The following is a 27,184-nucleotide window of genomic DNA, read 5'->3' as shown; positions in this document are numbered from 1 at the left end:
CATATTTGAAGAGCTCCTGACATACTAAAACAGCACAAACTCCCACAAGTGACCTCATTTTAGAAAGTACACCTCTTCAGGAATTCATCTAAGGGTGTCATCTAGGAGTGTAGTGAGCATTTGAAACCTTCACGTAATTCAGAGAATACTATTATACTGGGTTGGGCAAATGGAAACTTAACATTTTATTCCATTAAAATGATGCTTTAGCCCCAAATTTGCAATTTTCAAAAACAATAATAGGTGAAAATTAATTTTCAAAAGAAGTAATAGGAAAAAATGAACAGAACAATTTGTTGTACAATTTCTCCTGAGAACGTCAATACCCCATATGTGATCAAAAACTACTTTTGAGTCAGAGTGCAAGGTTCAGAAGGGAAGAAGTGCCATATTGGAGTCAGATTTTCCTGCAATGGTTTGAGGGTGCCATGTCAGATTGGCAGATCCCCTGAGGTGCTAGAACAGCAGAACATCCGTTAAGTAACCCCATTTTACAAACTATACCCCAATGAATTCATCTAGGGGTGCAGTGAGCATGTTGACACCATATGTGCCTCACAGAATTTTATACCATTGGGTGATAAGGAAAGAATAATTACATTTTTACCATGTTGCTTTAGCCCAAAATTTTTAATTAATATAATGGCTAAAAGGAAAAAATGGACCTCTCAGTCTCCTGAGTGCACCAATACCCTACATGTAATCGGGAAATACGTTTAGGCACAGTGCAAAGCTCAGATGGGAAGAATTGCCATATTATAGTGCAGATTTTGCTGTTATAGTTTGCGGGTGCCCCTGGGAGAGCCTCTGAGATGCCAGAACAGCAGAACCCCCCTGTAATTGACCCCATTTTACAAACTGCACCTCTCAATTAATTCATCTAGGGGTTCAGTTTTCATATTGACACCACAGGTGTGTCACAGACTTTTATATACCATTTATCAGTGAACAAAAAATAACTACATTTTTACCACACAAAAAAATTTAGTCACAGATTTTACATTTTCACATGGGGAAATAGGGGAAAATGGCACAAAATAATTGGCACAAAATTTCTGCTGAACATGGTAGTACCCAATATGTGGCTGTACAGTGCTGCTTAGCAATATGGAGGGACTCGAGAGGGATAGAGCGCTATTTGACTAAATTATCATAGAGTAGTTTGCATGCTTCATAAACAGAGCCCCTAAGTGCTAGAAGAACAGAATCCCTTCTCCCCTCTGAAATTTATCTACAGGTGTAGTGACAATTTTTACTCCATGGGTGTTTTCCAGAAACAAGCAGCAGTGGATGCTGCTAAGTGAAAATCGTAAATCTGCCATTGTAAGGCCCGTACATTGTAAGGCCCATACATTGCAGTGCCCGTACATTGTAGTGCCCAGTACTCTGCAATGCTCAATACATTATTCCCAGCTCGTGCTTCTGGAGACATACACTGTAAATTAAGCAAGTTCTCATCATAAAATGAAAGCCAAACATGTGGATGCTAAATGTGGATAGACATACTGTGGAGCGCAGAAGGGAAGAGGGCATTTCCATATTTGAGCAAAAAATTCCCTGGGTTTATTTTGGGGGTTGAGGAGCCATTTGGCTTTTTCAAACCCTTTGTGCTACAGATTACATGGGAGCCCCTATAATTCCATTGACAGATGACGGACCTGAGTGGGGACTTGCTTTTTTTGCAAATTGAATTGAAGCTTTTATTGGGAACATTTTACATAACATTTGGGATCACATTTATCTGGCGCTCTATGTTGAGCACTTACATCAGGGTTTCCATCTAAATCTCCGAATAACGCAATTCAGATGATACCCCCGAGAGGTCCATCTAATATATAAAGCTGAATGTGTGTGTGTGTGTGTGTGCTTGTGTGCGTGTATGTATGTGTGTATGTCCGAGATTGGCATCTGCACCGTCGCAGCTACAGCCACAAAATTTTGCACAGTCACACATCTGAACCCCGAGAGTGTCATAGGCTATGTTGTGAGGTGAAATTTTAACCCCGTGCGTTCCAATTCACCAAACAATTTTGCCCCTATCTACATAATGGGTAAAAAGTGAAAGGAAAAGTGTTGGAGGCAAATTGACAGCTGCCAGATGTGAACAAGGGGGACTTAAAGAGTGAGAGAGATGGCGCCAAAGAGTATATACCGTACAGTTGCTAAGGTGGGGCCCCGACATGGGATACTCACCACACACGGGGATATGAACACACACAAAACGCGCCACACACTACCAAGTGCTTGAACACATATACCACCCTCAGCACACATTTCACCACACATCCACCAACCTCGCTATATAAAATTCAAAACACAAAAGTCACCGCTCAAAACTCGCCAAGCGCAAAATTCGCCACATGCAAAACTCGCCACATGCAAAACTAGGCTCACGCAAAACTCACCACACATGCAAAACTAACCTCATGGAAAACTCGGTACACGCAAAACTTGCACACGCGGAAAAATTGCCACATGCACAAAAGTTGCAACACATGCAAAAGTTGCCTCACACAAAACTTGCACATACTCAAAATGTACCACACATAAAACTCATAATGAGCAAAACTCGCCATGCGCAAAACTTGCTGCACACAACTTGCTACACTAACCTGTCACATGCAACTCTACACACAATAAGTCGCTACACACATGCCGCCACACAAAACTCATCTCACAAAAGTCGCTACATGCATGTCGCCACAGGCAACTCAACACACACAACTTGACACATGAAACTCGCCCTAAAACACACACAAGTCTGGTATTATCCTTCAAAAATAAAAATCTGATTAATAAGCAGACAAACTACAAGAGCAACAAATGTACCATATAGGAAATACGGCAGCTGTCTGTCACATGACCTGTCTATTATGTGTATGTGTGAGCTAATATATACTGCCAGGGGGGAGGGCTTTCTGTTGGCTGGGGATTTATCAGGCTGCCAATTTAGCTTACAAATACTGAGGTAAAAATACCGACCAAATAACGTGTGAAAGCAGTCTAATACAGGAGGAGATGACATACAGATATATACTATATACAGGGGAGATGTCATACAGGTAAATACTATATACAGGGGAGATGACACACAGGTATATACTATATACAGGAGGAGATGACATACAGGTATATACTATATACAGGAGGAGATGACATACAGGTATATACTATATACAGGAGATGACTTACAGGTATATACTATATACAGGATGAGATGACATACAGATATATACTATATACAGGGGAGATGACATACAGGTACATACTATATACAGGGGAGATGACACACAGGTATATACTATATACAGGAGGAGATGACATACAGGTATATACTATATACAGGAGGAGATGACATACAGGTATATACTATATACAGGAGGAGATGACTTACAGGTATATACTATATACAGGAGGAGATGACATACAGGTATATACTATATACTAGAGGAGATGACACACAGGTATATGCTATATACAGGAGGAGATGACATACAGGCATATACTATATACAGAAGAGATGACATACAGGTATATATATACTATATACCGGAGATGACATACAGCAGGTATATACTATTTACAGGGGAGATGACATACCGGTATATACTATATACAGGAGATGACATACAGGTGTATACTATATATAAGGGAGATGACAAACATATATACTGAGGGGAAAATGGGAGGTGTGAGGTGAAAATGAGAGGTGTGAGTGCAAAATGAAAAGGTGTGAGTGCAAAATGAGAGGAGTGAGGGAAAATAGTGGAGTGATCAGAAAATGACAGATGTGAGGTCGAAATGACAAGTGTTAGGGGAAATGAGAGGAGTGAGGGGGAATGAGAGGAGTGAGGGGAAAATAAGAGGAGTGTAGGGGAAAATTAGAGGTGTGAGGGAGAAAATGAGAGAAGTGAGGTGCTAAATGAGAGGATTGATGGGAAAATAAGAGAAGTGAGGTGCTATAACTAACCACAGATATTTACTATGCCCAGGCAACGCCAGGCTCTTCAGCTAGTTCACTAAAATGAGGCAGCAGAGTTACTGTGGATTCCATTTGGCCTCTATTCAGCGGTGTCATTGTTTTATGAAGTGGCCGACCATGCTTTTATGCACGGTTAATAAGACGGACACTGCTGGATCACAGGCCACATGGCGTCCATAGTGTCCTCATAATAGGGAATCTTCTGCTGGGAGTTCCGTCTGAATCCCGTGATTCAGGGATTTACACAGAAACCCCGATGTAAGCGCTCAGCACAGAGCGCAGGATAAATGTGCTCCGAGCCTTACTGCGATCTTTGGGAGGCAGAATGAACAAATGAAAACAAATTAAAAACAAATTATTTATTTTTTACGCCATTCCTTGTGCAGTATAAGTGATTAGATGACTTTATTCTTTGGGTCAGTGCAATTACAGTGAAACCATATTTATATCTGTTTTCTATATTTGGCTCCTCTCACACTAAAACCCACTTTTTTTTTGCAAAAAGAGTTTTTGCATTGCCATATTTTGAGAGCTATAATTTTTCCACATTTCACCCAACAGAGTCATGTGAGGGCTTGTTAGAGGGACAAGTTGTCATTTTGACCATTTTCGGACACATTACATTTTTTCATCACTTTCTATTCCAATTTCAAGGAGGAAGAATAAAAAAAACAACAATGCAGAATTTTTTTTTTTTTTTCAAGTCGTTCACCTTGTGGTAAAATTGATAGGGCAGCTTTACTCTTTGGGTGAGTACGATTACAGCAATGCCATATTTATATAACTATTTAAAGTTTTGGCGTTTTTACACAATAAAAACTATTGTATAGAAAAAAGAATTGTTTTTGCCTCGCATTATTCTGAGAGCTGTAACTTTATTATTTATCTTCTAAAAGAGCTGTGTGATGGCTTTTTTTCGGGGGGGGTGGGGACAAGATGACGTTTTCATCGATACCATGTTTATTTACTTTCGACTTTTTGGTCTTCTTTAATTCCGTTTTTCTGTGGTGTAATGAAAAAGCAGTTTTCTGGCATTTTTTTTCAGGGTTCACTGAAGGGGTTAAATACTGAGACAGTCTTAGGCTATATTCACACTTAGCGGTTTTTACCGCGGAACCGCTGCGATTTTGATGCTGCGGGTCCGCAGCAGTTTCCATAGCGTTTACAGTAACATGTAAACCCTATGGAAACCGCAAACCGCTGTGCACATGCTGCGGGAAAAACCGCGCGGGAACGCAGCGGTTTACAACCCGCAGCATGTCACTTCTTTGTGCAGAATCGCTGCGATTCTGCACCCATAGGAATACATTGAACCGCTTACTTCCCGCATGGGGCTGTGCCCACGTTGCGGGAAGTAAGCGGATAATGTGCGGGTGGTACCCGGGGTGGAGGAGAGGAGACTCTCCTCCAGGCCCTGGGTACGGTGTTCATTTTAGGACATGGTCACAAATCAAAGTCAAACATCAGAAATACTCTGTCTGATACCTCATTCTGATACTTGACTCTTATACCTGACTTTCACACATGGTCACAAATCAAAGTCAAACATCAGAAATAACATCAGAAATGCTCTGTCTGATACCTCATTCTGATACTTGATTCTGATACCTGACTTTCACATATCAAAGTCACAAATCAAAGTCAAACATCAGAAATACTCTGTCTGATACCTCATTCTGATACTTGACTCTGATACTTGACTCTGATACTTGACTTTGATACCTGACTCTGATACTTGACTCTGATACTTGACTTTGATACCTGATTCTGATACTTGACTCTGATACTTGATTTTGATACCTGACTCTGATACTTGACTTTGATACCTGACTCTGATACCTGACTCTGATACTTGACTTTGATACCTGACTCTGATACCTGACTCTGATACCTGACTCTGATACCTGACTCTGATACTTGACTCTGATACTTGACTCTGATACTTGACTCTGATACATGAAATTAGTAAAATTAGTAAAATTAGTACCTGGGATCACTTGAGCTTGTGGTGCAATGGTAATGCCGACGGCTGTAGCCTCTAGACGCAGGATCCGTTTTTTTTCCGCCGATCCTTTTTTTCCTGCCGGATCGGTTTTATTTTTCTGCCGGATCCGTTTTTGTCGGCCGGATCCGTTTTTTTTCCGCCAGATCCGTTTTTTTCTGCAGGATCCGTTTTTTTTCCTTAGGATCCGTTTATTTTTCCGGATCCGTTTTTGTCCGCCGGATCCGTTTTTGTCTGCCGGCTCCGTTTTCTTTCTGCCTGATCCCTTTTTTACGCCGGATACGTTTTTTTTACACCGGATCCGTTTTTTTTCGCCAGATCCTTTTTTTTCTGCCAGATCTGTTTTTTTTTTTTTTTTTGCCGGATCCTTTTTTTTTTTACGCCAGATCCTTTTTTTTCTGCCGGCTCCGTTTTTTTTTCGCCGGATCCATTTTTTTTTTTACGCCGGATCCGTTTTTTTTTGCCGAATCCGTTTTTTTTACGCCGGATCGGTTTTTCTTCCGCCGGATCCGTTTTTTTCACCGGATCCGTTTTTTTACGCCGAATCCGTTTTTTTTTCACCGGATCCATTTTTTTTCTGCTGGATCCGTTTTTTTTACGCCAAATCCGTTTTTTTTCGCCGGATCCGTTTTTTTATGCCGAATCCGTTTTTTTCGCCGGATTCATTTTTTCTTCCGGATCCGTTTTTTTTTTACGCCTGATCCATTTATTTTTACGCCGGATCCATTTTTTTTACGCCGGATCAGTTTTTTTTAACGCCATATCCATTTTTTTACGCCGGATCCGTTTTTTTTACACCGGATCCGTTTTTTTTTTTCGCCAGATCCGTTTGTTTTTTTTCCGGATCCGTTTTTGTCCGCCGGATCCGTTTTTGTCTGCCGGCTCCGTTTTCTTTCTGCCTGATCCCTTTTTTACGCCGGATACGTTTTTTTTACACCGGATCCGTTTTTTTTCGCCAGATCCTTTTTTTTCTGCCAGATCTGTTTTTTTTTTTTTTTTTGCCGGATCCTTTTTTTTTTTACGCCAGATCCTTTTTTTTCTGCCGGCTCCGTTTTTTTTTCGCCGGATCCATTTTTTTTTTTACGCCGGATCCGTTTTTTTTTGCCGAATCCGTTTTTTTTACGCCGGATCGGTTGTTCTTCCGCCGGATCCGTTTTTTTCACCGGATCCGTTTTTTTACGCCGAATCCGTTTTTTTTTCACCGGATCCATTTTTTTTCTGCTGGATCCGTTTTTTTTACGCCAAATCCGTTTTTTTTCGCCGGATCCGTTTTTTTATGCCGAATCCGTTTTTTTCGCCGGATTCATTTTTTCTTCCGGATCCGTTTTTTTTTTACGCCTGATCCATTTATTTTTACGCCGGATCCATTTTTTTTACGCCGGATCAGTTTTTTTTAACGCCATATCCATTTTTTTACGCCGGATCCGTTTTTTTTACACCGGATCCGTTTTTTTTTTTCGCCAGATCCGTTTGTTTTTTTGCCGGCTCCGTTTTTTTTCGCCGGATCCGTTTTTTTACGCCAAATCCGTTTTTGTTCGCCGGATCCGTTTTTTTACGCCGAATCCGGTTTTTTCGCCGGATTCATTTTTTTCTTCCGGATCCGTTTTTTTTTACGCCTGATCCATTTATTTTTACGCCGGATCCGTTTTTTTTACGCCGGATCCGTTTTTTTACGCCGGCCCCGTTTTTTTTCTGCCGCCGGAAAAAACGGATCCGGCGTAAAAAAAACGTTTTTTACGCCGGATCCGTTTTTTTTCCGCCGGCAGAAGAAAAATGGATCCGGCGTAAAAAAACGGATACGGCGCAAAAATAAACTGATCAGGCGTAAAAAAAAAAACGGATCTGGAAGAAAAAATGGATCAGGTGAAAAAAACGGATTCGGCGTAAAAAAAATGGATCAGGTGAAAAAAAACGGATCCGGCAAAAAAAAAAATCCGGTGTAAAAAAAAAAAAAAACGGATCCGGCGTAAAAAAAAAACGGATCCGGCATAAAAAATGGATATGGCGTAAAAAAACAGATCCGACAGAAAAAAACGGATCCGGCGAAAAAAAACGGATTCGGCGTAAAAAACATGGATCAGGCGAAAAAAAAACGATCCGGCGTAAAAAAACGGATCCGGCGAAGAAAACAGATCCGACGGAAGAAAAAAGGATCTGGCGGAAAAAAAAATGGATCAGGCAAAAAAAAAAAAACGGATCCGGTGTAAAATAAACGGATCCGGCGAAAAAAAAATGGATCCGGCGTAAAAACACCTGGATCCGGCGTAAAAAAACCAGATCTGACGTAAAAAAAATCGGATCTGGCGTAAAAAAACGGAGCCGGCAGAAAAATAAAACCGATCCGGCGGAAAAAGAACGGATCCTGCGTCTAGACACTACAGCCGTTGGCCTTACCATTGCACCACAAGCTCGAGTGATCCCAGGTACTAATTTTAGCTAATTTTACTAATTTTACTAATTTCATGTATCAGACTCAAGTATCAGAGTCAAGTATCAGAGTCAGGTATCAGAGTCAGGTATCAGAGTCAGGTATCAGAGTCAGGTATCAGAGTCAAGTATCAGAGTCAGGTATCAGAGTCAGGTATCAGAGTCAGGTATCAGAGTCAGGTATCAGAGTCAGGTATCAGAGTCAGGTATCAGACTCAGGTATCAGAGTCAGGTATCAGAGTCAAGTATCAGAGTCAGGTATCAGAGTCAGGTATCAGAGTCAAGTATCAGACTCGGGTATCAGACTCAGGTATCAGACTCAGGTATCAGACTCAAGTATCAGAATGAGGTATCAGACAGAGTATTTCTGATGTTTGACTTTGATTTGTGACCATGTCCTAAAATGAACACCGTACCTGGGAACCATATTTGGGGTTAAAAAATAAAAAATCTGGTTATACTCACCCTCTGATGTCCGGAGCTCCTGGGCGCTGCACGCGGCCGTCCGGTCAGAGTTGCTGTGCGACCAGGACCTGCGGTGACGTCGCGGTCACATGACCGTGACGTCACGAAGGGTCCTTCTCCCACAGCATCTTAGGAACCGGACCGCCGGGTGCAGCGCCCAGGAGATCCGGACATCAGAGGGTGAGTATAACCAATTTTTATTATTTTTAACATTACTATTGATGCTGCATATTGCTGCATATGCAGCATCAATAGTATAGGCGGAAACCCGCAGCGGAAAACGCGGAACAAACCGCGATAAATCTGCAGGGAGAACCGCAGTTGTTTTGCCCTGCAGATTTATCAAATCCGCTGCGGGAGAACCCGCAGGGACCCGACGCAAGGTGTGAACATAGCCTTAGGGTATATGCACACATTGCAAATTTGCCTGTGGAATTTTCTGTGCAGATTCTGCATCTCTGGGCAGAAAACGCAGGTAAAAATCTGCGCGGATTTGATGCGTTATTGGGGCGGATTTTCATGCATTTTTTCATGTGTTTTTGTAGGCTAAATAAAGATCTATTATTGACCAAAAAATTGAATTGTGATGTCATTTCTTGTCCAATCTCTTCATTTATATACTCCATTGAAGAATAATGTTTTTACACACAGATAGATAGATGGATATATGGATAGATATATAGATAGATAGATAGATAGATCTATCTATCTAATATCTATCTATCTATCTATCATCTATCTATTATCTATCATCTATCTATCCATATATCTATCTATCTATCTATCTATCTATAGATATATCTCTCTATCTGTCTACCTATCGATATATCTATCTATTTATCTATAGATAGATCTATCTATCTATATATCTGTCTATCTATAGATAGATATATCTATAGATAGATGGATAGATATACTGTATATATAGATAGATATATCTATAGATAGATTAGATAGATAGATAGATAGATAGATAGATAGATAGATAGATAGATAGATGGATATTAGATAGATAGATATATCTACAGATAGATAATACCAAGACCGATGTTTAGTAACAAACATAATAAAATGGTACATAAAGAGTTAAATAAATACACACACACAATCTGCATTAGGCTGCAGTCACACTTGTGAGAAACTCGCACAATTCTCACACCTCAATACCCGGCACTGCCGCCGGCACTGGTACGGGAGCATTGAGCTCATTAAGATCATGAATATGCGCATATTCATGATCTTAATGAATGGTGTCACATGACCGCTCAAGCAGGAAGAAGGTGCTGCGCCGGCGCCGCCGCCTGGAGTCGGGACAGAGCGCGAGGGATGTCGGCACGGCCGTGCAGTGGGAAGACAGGTGAGTATGAGGGACGGGGGAACGGGGGGGGAATGAAGGAGGACATAAGCCGGCGCGCCGAGCAGGAGCAGGAGCAGAGAGATAAGCCTGCATACAGGGGGGAATATGAGCCATGCAGGGGGGATATGAGCCATGCAGGGGGGGATATGAGCCATGCAGGGGGGATATGAGCCATGCAGGGGGGGATATGAGCCATGCAGGGGGGAATATGAGCCATGCAGGGGGGGATATAAGCCATGCAGGGGGGAATATGAGCCATGCAGGGGGGGATATAAGCCATGCAGGGGGGAATATGAGCCATGCAGGGGGGGATATAAGCCATGCAGGCGGGAATATGAGCCATGCAGGGGGGGATATGAGCCATGCAGGGGGGAATATGAGCCATGCAGGGGGGAATATGAGCCATGCAGGGGGGGATATGAGCCATGCAGGGGGGAATATGAGCCATGCAGGGGGGAATATGAGCCATGCAGGGGGGAATATGAGCCATGCAGGGGGGAATATGAGCCATGCATACAGGAGGGGTAATATGAGCTATGTATATGGGATAGGAGGGAGATGAGCCATGCATACAGGAGGGGGGTCATTATACAGTATGGAGCATCATGTGTGGCCGTTATACAGTATGGAGCATCATGTGCGGCTATTATACAGTATGGAGCATCATGTGCGGTCATTATACAGTATGGAGCATCATTTGTGGTCATTATACAGTATGGAGCATCATGTGTGGCCATTATACAGTATGGAGCATCATGTGCGGTCATTATACAGTATGGAGCATCATTTGTTGTCATTATACAGTATTGAGCATTATGTGGGATCATTATACAGTATGGAGCATCATGTGTAGCCATTATACAGTATGGAGCACCATGTGTGACCATTATACAGTATGGAGCATCATGTGTGGCCGTTATACAGTATGGAGCATCATTTGTGGTCATTATACAGTATGGAGCATCATGTGTGGCCGTTATACAGTATGGAGCATCATTTGTGGTCATTATACAGTATTGAGCATTGTGTGGCCATTATACAGTATTGAGCATTATGTGGGATCATTATACAGTATGGAGCATCATGTGCGGCCGTTATACAGTATGGAGCATTATGTGGGATCATTATACAGTATGGAGCATCATGTGCGGCCGTTATACAGTATTGAGCATCATTTGTGGTCATTATACAGTATGGAGAACTGTGTGGCCGTTATACAGTATGGAGCATCATTTGTGGTCATTATACAGTATTGAGCATTATGTGGGATCATTATACAGTATGGAGCATCATGTGTGGCCATTATACAGTATTGAGCATCATGTGCGGTCATTATACAGTATGGAGCACTGTGTGGCCATATTTTTTTGTTTATAATTATTGTATATAAAACAGTGTGATCAGCAATGCTAAATGGCTGCGGTTGGGACGTGGATATGGGTGTGACTAGTTGTGAAATGGGTCTAGTCAGAGGCGTGGCCTAAAATTTGCCGCGGCGCACTACGCGCGCCGCAAACTTTATACCTCCTTCCCTTCTTCAAAAGTTGGGAGGTATGGTACCACATTTGCCAGATCACGGCAAGTGCCGCAAATCCCATAGAGAATGACTGAGGCCGAACGCAGTGTTGCCATAAGTGATCCGTTACGCGGCAGATGCAGAAAAACTGCCCGATCTGCTGCAAAAGGCGACTTTCACATCAGCGATTTTTGCCAAAGTCACTGCCGATAGTGTCATACTCACCAAAAGGGGAGGCAGCGCTAAAAGTGCCAAGGGCAGCAGAAACTCTAAATACGGCCCTGGGGGGCTACATTATATTCTGTGGGGGGACTGCATTATACTCAAGGTACTACATTATATTATGGGGGCTACATCATACTATATGAGGGGTTACAGTATACTCTATGGGGGGCTTCATTATATTCTGTGGTGGGGCTGCATTATTCTCTCAGGGGACTACATAATATTATGGGGGCTACATCATACTATATGAGGGGGCTACAGTATACTCTATGGGGGGGCTGCATTATATTCTGTGGTGGAACTGCATTCTCTCAGGGGACTACATTATATTCTGTGCTGGGTGGCATTATACTATATGAGGGGGGGCTGCATTATACCCTATGGGGGTGCTACATTATATTCTATGGTGGGGACTGTGTCATACCTGAGAGGGTTGCATTATATTTTGTGGGGTGCTGCATTATATTCTATGAGAGGGGACTGCATTATATTTTATGAGGGGGCTACATTATATTCTGTGAGGGGGCTACCCCAACCCTTGCTACATTATTAAGACGTGAACTACCTTATATTATACCCTGATATTAGCGCTTTTTACCGCACAATTGGTGGTCTTGTATCTATTTCTATGTAGCTACATAGTGGGCCCCAAGAATGATTTTCTCTGGTGGGCCCAAGGTGCTCCAGTCTGACGCTGCGCACACTCCTTTCCCGAGGGCCGGCAGCCGTGCCGGGTATTGAGGTGCGAGACTCGTGTGAGTTTCTCGCAAGTGTGACCCCGGCCTTAAACGCAATATCTGTTTAATTTTTTTAAAAATTTGATAAAAAAATTATGTGGGCTCCCGCACAATTTTCTGCGCCAGAGAGGGAAAGCCAGCGAATGGGGGCCAATGTTTATAGCCTGGGAAGGGGTTAGTACCCATGGATCTTCCCAGGCTATGAATATCAGCCCGCAGCTGTATATTTAGCCTTTACTGGCTGTTAAAATTGGGGGACCCCCCCAAAAAAGACATGGTGTCCCCCCTATAATTTATATCCAGAAAGGCTATGCAGACAGCTGCGGGCTGATATTCATAGCCTAGAGAGGGGCCATGGATATTGGCCCCCCGGCTACAAATACCAGCTCCCAGCCGCCCCAGAAATGGGGCATCTGTAAGATGCACCAATTCCGGCACTTAGCCTCTCTCTTCCCACTGCCCTGTAGCGGTGGCATATGGGGTAATAAAGGGTTAATGTCACCTTTGATTGTAAGTTGACATTAAGCCTGGTTAGTAATGGAGAGGTGACAATAAGACACCTATCCATTACTAATCCTATAGTAGTGAAAGAGTTAAATAAACACACAGCCAGAAAAAAAGTATTTTAATATTCTTAATTTTACCATATTTACAACCACGCCTAATTCCCTGAAGCCATCGATCACCTGCAAAAAAAAATAATAATAAAACAACAGTATACTCCTTGGTCCGATGCTGTCCATTTAATAACGAGTGTCCCACGACGATCTCCCCCATAGAGCTGTCACATCAGGAGATGTCACTGCTCTATAGGCCTCCAGTGACACACTGACAGAAGACAATGGCTCCTGCAGTGTTATCACTGAGGCTTCAATGGCCTCTCACTTTAATGCACTGCTGCGTGAGAATTTTCCCACGCAGCGATGCCATAAGTGACAGTATGAACTAAACTGTATTCACAGCAGCGGAGGGATACAGTGAGGAAGGATACCTTTCGTCATTGTATCCCGTAGACCCTGGAGATGTGACCTCTCTCCATGGGAGATCGTCGTGGGACACTCATTATTACATGGATTATATCGGTTCAGGGAGTATACTGGTGGTTTATTATTTTTACATTTTTTACAGGTGATCGAGGGCTTCGGATATTAGGTGTTTGGTGAGTATGTTCTGTATGTTGTTCTATATGTTGTATGTCTATATGTGTGTATGTGTTTGCTTTTTTTACACTTGAACACAGTTAGCTGTTACTGTAGCAGGCATAGCCGGATGAATAGTAGTCCCATCGGACGATGCCTGCCTACACACAGCCTCGCATACACACACATACAGCCCCGCACACACACACAGCCCCTCAGACACATACATACAGCCCCACACACACACACATACAGCCCCGCACACACACACAGACACAGACAGATACACAGCCCCGCACACACACACATACAGCCCCACACACACAAACAGACACACACAGATACACACAAACACCCGCATGCAGCCCCGCACATCTTCTCCGCACACCCACAGACTCCGCACACACACATAGTCTCCACCCACACTCTGCCCACACACTCATTCGAAGGGGCGCTGATCGGAAAGTTGAGGGAACTCCATCCTTCTCCCAGCCTTCTAAATGCTATGATTGTTATTCATTAAGGCTAGGGATCAGTGAACCCAAACTTTAAATTTCGGGGTTTGTACTTGTTAAATATTAATTATTAATTGAATTATTCTTATTCTCAATTCTGTACTGAGCACATTGTCTGACTTTACAAAAAGCTATTTCTGTATATGTAGCTCAGAGTATAAGTTAACCCTGCTGTTCTGTTAGGTCAAAAATGACCGTTTTTGAAATTCTATAATGTTATAAAAATTCAGCGTGTGATTCTGAGACTTGAGGCTCCCTGACTTTTCGTCATTAGGGGGGTACTCTCTGTGGGAATTTTTTTTTTTTTTTTAATTTTTGTTTACTTTATTTGGTACAATATTTTTTACACTTGTACTGTTCGGTCAAAAATGACCGATAGGCCTTTATTCAGCTCTCCAGACAATTTTTGACAAAAATAAAGGTGCTATCACCTCATTTTGAACTATATATTGCATCTACTACTATTTATCAATGTATCTGACTACTTTTCAGAAAAGATTTACACATACCAACATTTTCAAGTTGCGATACAGCCGACGGATTCGCTTCCAGTATAGCTATGCGCAATTTATTTCACTGGTTTTTATTTACCCTGCTGTTCATATAGATCTAGTTCCATTCAGTTGTCAACATTTCATATTGTAAATCATGATTTTCTGATTTTCCATGTGTTTGCTGGTTGTACAGTATTACACTGTGCAATGCTGTCCTAAGCAGAATTCACCTAAAGTGTTGTACTGTGAGCTTTTTCCTGCTGCAGGGTGGTGTCTGCTCTGATCTTATCTGTAGACAGATAACATAGCAGTGTAGAGTTTCAGTTCAGCTGGAGACAACACAGAGTGAGCAGAGGTTCAGACGTCAGAGCTCTGAAGTCCCATTTTTACAGGTATGTTACAGATAAATTATTCTTTTATTCTAAAATTATTCAATATTCTCACTGCTGTGATAAAATGGATGATAGGGGGTTAGCATTAGGGTTGTGTAGACTCAATGTCTGCTTATGAGTACATATTCTCACTGCTGTGATAGAATGGATGATAGGGGGTTAGCATTAGGGTTGTGTAGACTCAATGTCTGCTTATGAGTACATATTCTCACTGCTGTGATAGAATGAGTGCATGCCTCATTTTTGTTTGTGACGCTCCAGCACCATAATCACAGGGCATATCTCAATGTGTGACGGGACGTTATTGTGTGTATTGTTGCGAAATTGTTTTGATTTTTTTTTTCATTCATTGTTTATGGATATATTTTATTTTCTCATTCAACAGTGATGCCTTACAGCATGAGAAGAAGACACTTCACCCAAGCTGAATTGGAGGAGGTTATAAACGACTCCGATACAGACGAGGATGTTAGGTCCGGTCAAAAATGACCGGGAACAGTATAAGTGTATAAAAAACAACGTTTTTTGCCATTTTATAGAGAAAAAAGCTTTTTTTTTTTTTTTTTGCCTTTGAAAAAAGTATATCTACATAATGTTTGATATTATTACTTATAGTTAACATTTAGATCAAGATTTTTTTTTTATCTGCAAAAATAATCAATTTTTACAAAAATCGAAAAAATACCATGTTCCCTTTTGGATATAAAAAAAATATAAAACAAGCTTTGTATTTATTTTTTTTTCTGGTATTTGAACAACCATCTTCACAAGCAATATAATAGTGCAAAAACTGTTTAAAAAAACCACTTAGATTAGCTAAAAATGATTATTTTATAAGGACGGTCAAAAATGACCGGGAACAGTACAAGTGTATGTGAAATCTAAACAGAACAGCAGGGTTAACACCATATGGAGAGAACACGTGGTTTGTGGGACATATAACCAAGACTCACAGAAGTGTGGGGGTTGTCACCTCCTGCCTTCTCAAATCATTCTCCATGGGCTTCAGACAATTCGCAGAAGGAATGACAACTGGTAGCCATGATGACCTCTATTCCATGACAGACAGACGCTTTTTACCATCTCAGGAAAGATGAGGAAGAAATGGACAATCTGTTCGTAATTATTACACCTATTTTATGTTTTGTTGCAATGTGGTTTTTCTGTGGACAATCCAATAAACCACTACATTTTTTATGAAAATATCATGACATTTTTCTTTAAGAGTAACGCATCTGGTAAAGAGTCTTGATTAAATAAATGTGCGAAATAAGCATATCTAACAGTACTGGACCCCGAACACTGACTTTTTACTGGAGGTCCGGTTTACATTTCGGATGTTGAACAAAGTTTGCTGAAAGGCTGCAGAGCAGTCAATCAATAAGCTTTTAGGCTATGGGAACTTCCGGAGGTATCATAGTCATGTGATGTATTGGCATGACTGATTGGCCGGCGCTCCATGTGACCTGGCGTGTATAACTGCCGGCGGTGGGGCTGCCATTATGCTCTGATTAGCATATGGAAAAGACACAGCTGGAGTGAGGGACATATAATGACTGCACACCGTGCAATAAAAGCCTCTTTGTGTACTCTGCACCCATGTCTGTGGGAGTACTGCGGCTAAGAGACAATTTTGTAATCTGTACCCATGACTGTGGGAGTAATGTATGTAAAATACACTTAAAATAATGAGGACAGCAGCAAATTGGGGACATGGACGTACAGGCTGGTGACGCGTGCCCGTATTACAGCTCTTCCACTGTCCAGAATATGAAACTTTCCTTTACTTCAGTTTTTCAATCTTCAATCTTTACATCATTTCATTCTCTCCCTCCAGACGAGATTACCTCATCCAGGGAGAAAGAGAAAAACATTAAAAATAGAGACAAATGCACAACAATCGTTTCTAGCCATCCACTCTACCATATTTCTTAACCACCCACCCCACACAATTTTTTTTTCTTCTTTTCCAACAACTGAAATCTGGTCCATTGTCACCTTTAAAACAAAAATGCATAAACACCCATATGCCCTCATAGGTACCTACAGTGGGGAAAATAGGTATTTGATACACTGGCAAATTTGCAAGTTTTCCCACCTACAAAGAATGGAGAGGTCTGCAATTGTTTTTGTAGACACAAAAAGAGCACAGCGAGGTCAAAAATACTCTGTTGTAAAGAAGTCACAGTAAATAAGCAAGTGCTAGTCAAAAAATGAAAAAAATACAGGGTATTTAGTTAATACGTTTTTTTGCAAAAAAATGTATATTAAGCTGCTCCACCAATCGCCAAAGTATACACATAATAGAGCAGTCCTATCTAATGTATATAATCCCTATCTGATGTATTTACAAACCTGATCATCTGTATAGTACCTGTATAAGCAGGGTTCAGAGAGAAAATATCCATGTGGACATGTAGGATGGAACAGCTTATATGCAAATGACCCACAGAGGAGTGGTGGACTCCCCAGTCTTGTAGAAACAAGAAAACAATTATAGAACCAAAAACACATGGGCTACTTGCACAGTGAACAAGTCTGTAGAAACCTGTTCACACCACCAAGAAACATGAAGACACAAAAAGAGCATAGCGAGGTCAAAAATACTCTGTTGTAAAGAGGTCACAGTAAATAAGCAAGTGCTAGTCAAAAAATGAAAAAAATACAGGGTATTTAGTTAATACTTTTTTTGTAAAAAAATGTATATTAAGCTGCTCCACCAATCGCCAAGGTATACCCATAATAGAGCAGTCCTATCTAATGTATATAATCCCTATCTGATGTATTTAAAAACCTGATCATCTGTATAGTACCTGTATAAGCAGGGTTCAGAGAGAAAATATCCATTTGGATTTATATATACAAAGAATGGGGAGGTCTGCAATTTTTTTTGTAGGTACACTTCACCTGTGTGAGTCAGAATCTAAACAAATAATCCAGAAAATCTCATTGTATTATTTTTGCTTATTTAAATTACATTTTATTACGTGAAATAAGTATCTTAACATGGGCGAAACAGAATTCATCATCTTTCCCCCATATATAGACACCGACATTACCCGTGGCCCAGATAGTGATTTAACAATAGTCGCCAGTAATGGTCAGTCTTTGCCACAGGTGGGGTACAAGGAGGTCACCATTAAGGTGGGGCGGGTAGAATTAAAGGCCCAAGGAATGGTGATTGTTGATACTGACGGACGTAAATGTAACCTTATTATGACCATTGGTACTAATGTTATTGAAAACTGTCTTGCCAAGGTTATTGTCTTGTTACAACAGGTTGCTGAGACTGCTGGTTCCAGTGAGCAGAGAGTCCCACAAAAGGAAATCAGAGCTCTGGTGCAGAGATAGCAGATAGAAATGTCTGGTGGAGAAATTGGCAGAGTCACAGTGAGTGATCCAATTCCCATTGCAATATACCCCAGGAGTGAAATGTTGATATGGTGTCGGGCAGCAATAGGCCTCAGAGGTAAAGATTACCAGGCCCTGGTAGAACCTGTGTATTCAGATAGTAGACCCACAATCCTGACAGCCAGAGGGGTGGTTGAAGTCTGGAAGAGGAGGGTACCAGTGCGTGTTCTTAACTGTGGAAAGAAAAAGTTTCTCTTAACCAGATATGCCACACCTGCCAAACTGTTTACTGTTGATAATAATGTGATACGGGCAACAGAACCCTTGGTCCAGTCCAACCAGGCGGAGGACAATGGCTCTGCAGGACAATTAGAGGATTGGTGCCAGAAGCTACAAGTTGGCACAGATTCTACCCCATCACACCAGAAACATGGGGCTTACCGGGTAGTCCATGAGTATGAATGGGTATTCATCAAACACCCACTAGATTTTGGGCAGGTAAAAGGGATTCAACATCATATCCCCACGGGAAGTCATCCACCCATTAAGGAGAGGTACTGGCCTGTACCTCCAGCTCATTGCCAATGTGCCAAAAGTATGCTACGAGAGATGAAGGAGGTTGGGGTAATCCGAGATAGTTGTAGCCCCTGGGCAGCTCCATTAGTCCTCATCAGGACAAAGGATGGCACAATGAGAATGTGTGTCGATTACAGGCAGATAAACCGCATAACACACAAGGGTGCATACCCAGGGCCGGCGTCAGCACCCGGCACAGCGGGCAAATGCCGGGGCCCTGGGGAGAGAGGGGGGCCCACTTAGCTGTCATAGATACAGCTGGGAGAGCAGAGCAGGAGATAACGTGCTCTCTTTGCCCACAAAGTCACTGCTGGCTGCGTTCTCTTTACCCCTATGTGCCAGCTCTGACACAAGCATCTTCTCACTCAGTGAGTGCAGCCAGGCAGGCACACATTGGGGTTAAGAGAAGGCAGCCAGTGTGACATTGTTTGTGGACGGAGAGAGCACCTTCTCTGCTCTGATCTCCGCCCCTGGCTGGCTGCCGTGCTGCTGAAGTTATGAGGCAAATTCAGGAGGAGCTCCTAGTCCTTCCAGTGCCTGAGTGAGTGGCACTGCTATATACTACGTGGGCTGCGCTGCAATATACTACGTGGGCTGCGCTGCTATATACTACGTGGGCTGCGCTGCTATATACTACGTGGGCTGCGCTGCTATATACTACATGGGCTCTGCTATATACTACGTGGGCTGCTATATGCTACGTGGGCTGCTATATGCTACGTGGGCAGTGTTATACACTACATCATGATCATGATCATGAATCGGGGTATGTGTTAAAGGGGGGACCCACTGAGACTCTTTCGCCCGGGGCCCTCAAAAACCTGGAGCCGGCCCTGTGCATACCCGTTGAATAAGATCAAAGAATCCTTGTCTGCTTTAAAGTCTACTAACTACTTTTCCACCTTGGATCTCACAGTGGGTACTGGCAGGTTCCCGTGGCAGAGGCGGATGAGGAAAAGACGGCCTTCACAACACAGATGGATCCAGAGGATGATGGACTGCTGTCTCGGGCACAAGAATTTCGAAATCGTCTTGTTGTACCTGGACGATTTCATCGTCTTCTCCAAGACATATGAAGACCACCTGAAGCACCTGGACGAGGTGTTCGAAGCTCTCTCCAACTTTGGCCTAAACCTTGCCTCTACAGGAAAGAAACTTATGGCCAGAGAAGTTGCCAGACTTGGTAGATTTGTATAATCACATCCCAGTGAATTCCACCAACTGCACTCCAGCATACCTGATGAGAGGAAGATCTAGAAATGTTGATCTGGAAATGGGAGTCCTAACCCCAGAAACTACCTCACCAGATACAGATTGGGATACGGAGCGACAACAGAAATACAGCCAAGTACAAGAGTGTGTAGAAAGAAGTTTGTCTCAGGCAAGACAAAAACAAGAGAGAGACTATAACCAACGTGCCCCTGCAATTCCCCTGTCACCAGGTGAACAAGTGCTAAAGCGTAATAGAAGAATGCACAAACTCGATGACCAGTGGGAAGCAGAACTGTATACTATCTTACCATCCAACTTTGACAATACTACAGTCTGTCTAATCAGCAAAGATGGAAGAGAAACTTCAACTGCGGTATCCAGAGATCACCTTAAAGTATGCCCTGACAAACTGAGAGACTGTCACGCCATTAACGGCGATAAAGGGGCAGGATGGCATACTGGGACATGCACCTGTCCCTGCCACTATAATGGGGCCCTGGCTTTCCCTTATCTCAGGGGTACCTATAATGGTTAGGACTCGGAAGCCTGAGCCGCCAGCGTATCCCTGTCTCCTGTGCAGGCCCTATCAGTGGCCCCCTCTCGCCCCAAGGGAGGTGGACTGCACCAGTGTATAAATACGACAATTAAACAGGGTATACAGACAAGGTAACTAAAAGTCTCAAACTCACCAAATGTTCACACAACCACAGAGGAAACACAGAGAAGGGAAGAGAAGGAAAAAACTATGAAGGAAAACAGGTTTAACATGCAACCAAAACAGCAGACACCAATCTCTGTAAATAAACCCCCAAGCTCCAAATACCACACTCCTTCTCACTCCAAGCCAGGCAGCAGAACTGATCACTGACAACAGTTGTAGACAAAGCTGATATATATATAGGAGCGGAGATTACCAAAACCAAATCAGCTGAGAGACATAGCTCTCTGCAACTTCAGTAACAAGGTTTAACTCCTGCCCTGCTGGCACAAGACAGCCAGGTCAGAATTCAGGAGAAGAGATTCTGTTCATCGTGTGTGAACGAGGCCCAGAGCGCTGCGGTTCTCTGGAACCTCCCTGTCGCGGTAGTCCCATGACAGTACCCCCCCCCCTTCTACAAGGGACCTCCGGAACCTCAGGACCAGGTTTCTCAGGATGAGCTGAATGAAATGCCTGGACTAACCTAACCGCATGGACATCGGTTGCAGGTACCCACATCCTCTCCTCAGGACCGTACCCTTTCCAATGTATTAGATACTGTAGAGACCGGCGAACAAATCGAGAATCCATGACCCTTGCTATCTGGAACTCGAGATTTCCATCAACAAGGACCGGAGAGGGAGGTAAAGGTGATGGATTAGGTGATGCCACAAACCTCTTGAGTAAGGAGCGTTGAATTATGAATCCTAAACGACTGAGATAAAGCCAGCCGAAATGCAACAGGATTGACGACGGCCACAATCCTATAAGGGCCAATAAACCTAGGGCCTAATTTCCACAAGGGAACTCTCAGTTTAATATTCTTTGAGGACAACTAAACCCAATCACCCACACATAGGTCCGGAATAAGAGGGAGCAGGAAAGAATCCCGGACGGTAATTTGGTTTAGATGAAAAAGAAAAAAACACGGCACTGCTCCCACATGTAACATCGGACCTCAGAGAAACCACTGCTATGTGCCGCTTCTGAGTCTGAAGTGCCAAAAGGACACCGGGTGCACTAATATGAGAGCATGTCAAATCCAGCAAAAAAAGAATAAAGGAAGTGCACTCACCGGTCCTTGAAAATAATATGCCTTTTAATCAGAACATGTGCAGGAACTTACAGGAGAACGTGGAATGACAGACGACGGCCGTTTCGTGCGACTGCACTTCTACGGGTCCAAATCATGATCTGATTAAAAGGCATATTATTTTCAAGGACCGGTGAGTGCACTTCCTTTATTCTTTTTTTTTGCTGGTAATTTGGTTTAATTCACGGAAGTCTAAGCATGGGTGTAAACCCTCGTCCTTCTTCTTTACAAACTGAAACGTGGCTGGATGAGAGCCATGACTGGGCTGTTAACTTGCAGGGCTATAGCCTGTTCAGAAATGACCGTACAGATAAGCGAGGGGGAGGGGTGTGTCTATATGTAAAATCATCCTTAAAACCCATCCTGCGCGATAATATAGGTGAATTTAATGAAAATGTAGAATCCCTGTGGGTGGAGATAAGGGGAGGGGGAAAAAATAATAAATTACTGATAGGGGTTTGTTATAAATCTCCAAAAATAATGGAAGCAATGGAGAATATCCTCGTAAAGCAAATAGATGAAGCTGCGATTCAAGGAGAAGTCATTATTATGGGGGACTTCAACTACCCTGAAATAGATTGGGGAACAGAAACCTGCAGTTCCAGCAAAGGTAATCGGTTTTTGACAATTATGAGAGACAATTACCTTTCACAACTGGTTCAGGACCCAACAAGAAGGGGGGCACTGCTAGACCTAATATTAACCAACAGGCCAGACCGCATATCAAATATAAGGGTTGGGGGTTATTTGGGAAATAGCGATCACAAAATAATAAGTTTTCATGTATCCTTTAAAAAGATGTGTAGTAGAGGGGTTACAAGGACACTAAACTTCAGGAGGGCAAATTTCCAACGGATGAGAGAGGATCTTGGTGCAATTAACTGGGACGATATCCTGAGACACAAAAATACACAGAGAAAATGGGAGACGTTTATTAGCATCCTGGATAGGACCTGTGCACAGTATATACCGTATGGGAATAAACATATTAGAAATAGGAGGAAACCAATATGGCTAAATAGAGCTGTAAGGGGCGCAATAAGGGACAAAAAGAAAGCATTTAGAGAATTAAAGGAAGTAGTTAGTGAGGAGGCATTAAATAAATACAGAAAATTAAATAAATTCTGTAAAAAGCAAATCAAGGCAGCAAAGATTGAGACAGAGAGACTCATTGCCAGAGAGAGTAAAAATAATCCTAAAATATTCTTTAACTACATAAATAGTAAGAAACTAAAAAATGATAGTGTTGGCCCCCTTAAAAATAGTCTGGGTGAGATGGTGGATGAGGATGAGGAAAAAGCCAATATGCTAAATGACTTTTTTTCATCAGTATTTACACAAGAAAATCCCATGGCAGACAAAATGTCTAGTGATAAAAATTCCCAATTAAATGTCACCTGCTTAACCCAGCAGGAAGTGCGGCGGCGTCTAAAAATCACTAAAATTGACAAATCTCCGGGCCCGGATGGGATACACCCTCGAGTACTGCAGGAATTAAGTACAGTCATTGATAGACCATTATTTTTAATCTTTAAAGACTCCATAATAACAGGGTCTGTGCCACAGGACTGGCGTATAGCAAATGTGGTGCCAATATTCAAAAAGGGAACAAAAACTGAACTCGGAAACTATAGGCCAGTAAGCTTAACCTCTACTGTGGGTAAAATCCTGGAGGGCATTCTAAGGGACGCTATACTGGAGTATCTGAAGAGGAATAACCTCATGACCCAGTATCAGCACGGGTTTACTAGGGACCGTTCATGTCAGACTAATTTGATCAGTTTCTATGAAGAGGTAAGTTCCGGATTGGACCAAGGGAACCCAGTGGATGTAGTGTATATGGACTTTTCAAAAGCCTTTGTTTGCCACACAAAAGGTTGATACATAAAATGAGAATAATGGGGATAGGGGAAAATATGTGCAAGTGGGTTGAGAGCTGGCTCAGGGATAGGAAACAAAGGGTGGTTATTAATGGAGCACACTCGGACTGGGTAGCGGTTAGCAGTGGGGTACCACAGGGGTCAGTATTGGGCCCTCTTCTTTTTAACATATTTATTAATGACCCTGTAGGGGGCATTCAGAGTAGAATTTCAATATTTGCAGATGACACTAAACTCTGCAGGGTAATCAATACAGAGGAGGACAATTTTATATTACAGGATGATTTATGTAAACTAGAAGCTTGGGCTGATAAATGGCAAATGAGCTTTAATGGGGATAAATGTAAGGTCATGCACTTGGGTAGAAGTAATAAGATGTATAATTATGTGCTTAATTCTAAAACTCTGGGCAAAACCGTCAATGAAAAAGACCTGGGTGTATGGGTGGATGACAAACTTAAATTCAGTGGCCAGTGTCAGGCAGCTGCTACAAAGGCAAATAAAATAATGGGATGCATTAAAAGAGGCATAGATGCTCATGAGGAGAATATAATTTTACCTCTATACAAGTCACTAGTTCGACCACACTTAGAATACTGTGCACAGTTCTGGTCTCCGGTGTATAAGAAAGACATAGCTGAACTGGAGCGGGTGCAGAGAAGAGCGACCAAGGTTATTAGAGGACTGGGGGGTCTGCAATACCAAGATAGGTTATTACACTTGGGGCTATTTAGTTTGGAAAAACGAAGACTAAGGGGTGATCTTATTTTAATGTATAAATATATGAGGGGACAGTACAAATACCTTTCTGATGATCTTTTTAATCATAGACCTGAAACAGGGACAAGGGGGCATCCTCTGCGGTTGGAGGAAAAAAGGTTTAAGCATAATAACAGACGCGGATTCTTTACTGTAAGAGCAGTGAGACTATGGAACTCTCTGCCGTGTGATGTTGTAATGAGTGATTCATTACTTAAATTTAAGAGGGGACTGGATACCTTTCTGGAAAAGTATAATGTTACAGGGTATATACACTAGATTCCTTGATAGGGCGTTGATCCAGGGAACTAGTCTGATTGCCGTATGTGGAGTCGGGAAGGAATTTTTTTCCCCAATGTGGAGCTTACTCTTTGCACATGGGGTTTTTTTGCCTTCCTCTGGATCAACATGTTAGGGCATGTTAGGTTAGTGTTGTGAATTCTGTGGCTGAATTCACTCCTGTGGTCACAAGTGGTACTGCAGCTTCTGAGCTTCCTCCCTCAGGTGTTCTGGTGAGCTCGTTAACTGCTTCATTACTTAACTCCGCCTGATGCTGCTATCCTTGCTCCTTGTCAATGTTTCAGTGTTGGATCTGAGCTTCTCCTGATTGTTCCTGTGACCTGCTGCTCTGTATAGCTAAGTGCTTTTTGCTTTTTGTTGCTTTTTTTCTGTCCAGCTTGTCTTTTGTTTTGCTGGAAGCTCTGAGACGCAAAGGGTGTACCGCCGTGCCGTTAGTTCGGCACGGTGGGGTTTTTTTTGCCCCCTTTGCGTGGTTTTGCTTTAGGGTTTTTTGTAGACTGCAAAGTTCGCTTTACTGTCGTCGCTCTGTCCTAGCATATCGGGCCCCACTTTGCTGAATCTATTTCATCCCTACGTTTTGTCTTTTCATCTTACTCACAGTCATTATATGTGGGGGGCTGCCTTTTCCTTTGGGGAATTTCTCTGGGGCAAGTCAGGCCTATTTTTCTATCTTCAGGCTAGCTAGTTTCTTAGGCTGTGCCGAGTTGCCTAGGTAGTTGTTAGGCGCAATCCACAGCCGCTTTTAGTTGTGTTTAGGATAGGATCAGGTGTGCAGTCTACAGAGTTTCCACGTCTCAGAGCTCGTTCTTGTATTTTTGGGTATTTGTCAGATCACTGTGTGCGCTCTGATCGCTAAGCACACTGTGTTTCTGGATTGCCTTCATAACACCTGTCATTAGCAAACATAACAGTACAAGGAGCCCTAACTAATGATTCTCAATAGAGGGAAAGAAAAAGTTCTGACATCATTTTTTTTTTTTTTCTGCTCTGTGTTCACTTTTTTTTTTCCCCTAGACATTTGGGTGATTCTGGACACAGGTGTGGACATGGATATTCAGGGTCTGTGCTCTTCAATGGATAATCTCGTTATAAATGTACAAAAAATTCAAGATACTATTGATCAGAAATCTATGTTAGAACCAAGAATTCCTATTCCTGATTTGTTTTTTGGAGATAGAACTAAGTTTCTAAGTTTCAAAAATAATTGTAAGCTATTTCTGGCCTTGAAACCTCATTCTTCTGGTAATCCTATTCAACAGGTTTTGATTATTATTTCTTTTTTGCGCGGCGACCCTCAAGACTGGGCATTTTCTCTTGCGCCAGGAGACCCTGCATTGAGTAGTGTCGATGCGTTTTTCCTGGCGCTCGGATTGCTGTACGATGAGCCTAATTCAGTGGATCAGGCTGAGAAAAATTTGCTGGCTTTGTGCCAGGGTCAGGATGATATAGAAGTATATTGTCAGAAATTTAGGAAATGGTCAGTACTCACTCAGTGGAATGAATCTGCGCTGGCAGCTTTGTTCAGAAAGGGTCTCTCTGAGGCTCTTAAAGATGTCATGGTGGGATTTCCTATGCCTGCTGGTTTGAATGAGTCTTTGTCTTTGGCCATTCAGATCGGTCGACGCTTGCGCGAGCGTAAATCTGTGCACCATTTGGCGGTACTGCCTGAGGTTAAACCTGAGCCTATGCAGTGCGATAGGACTATGACTAGAGTTGAACGGCAGGAATACAGACGTCTGAATGGTCTGTGTTTCTACTGTGGTGATTCCACTCATGCTATTTCTGATTGTCCTAAGCGCACTAAGCGGTCCGCTAGGTCTGCCGTCATTGGTACTGTACAGTCCAAATTCCTTCTGTCCATTACCTTGATATGCTCTTTGTCGTCGTTTTCTGTCATGGCGTTTGTGGATTCGGGCGCTGCCCTGAATCTGATGGATTTGGATTATGCTAAACGTTGTGGGTTTTTCTTGGAGCCTTTGCGGTGTCCTATTCCATTGAGAGGAATTGATGCTACACCTTTGGCCAAGAATAAACCTCAATACTGGGCCCAGCTGACCATGTGCAT

Source organism: Ranitomeya imitator, chromosome 2 (genome assembly GCF_032444005.1).
Source record: "Ranitomeya imitator isolate aRanImi1 chromosome 2, aRanImi1.pri, whole genome shotgun sequence".
NCBI classification, from domain to species: domain Eukaryota; kingdom Metazoa; phylum Chordata; class Amphibia; order Anura; family Dendrobatidae; genus Ranitomeya; species Ranitomeya imitator.
The sequence above is the reverse complement of the archived record's forward strand: the minus strand, read 5'-3'. Positions refer to the sequence as shown.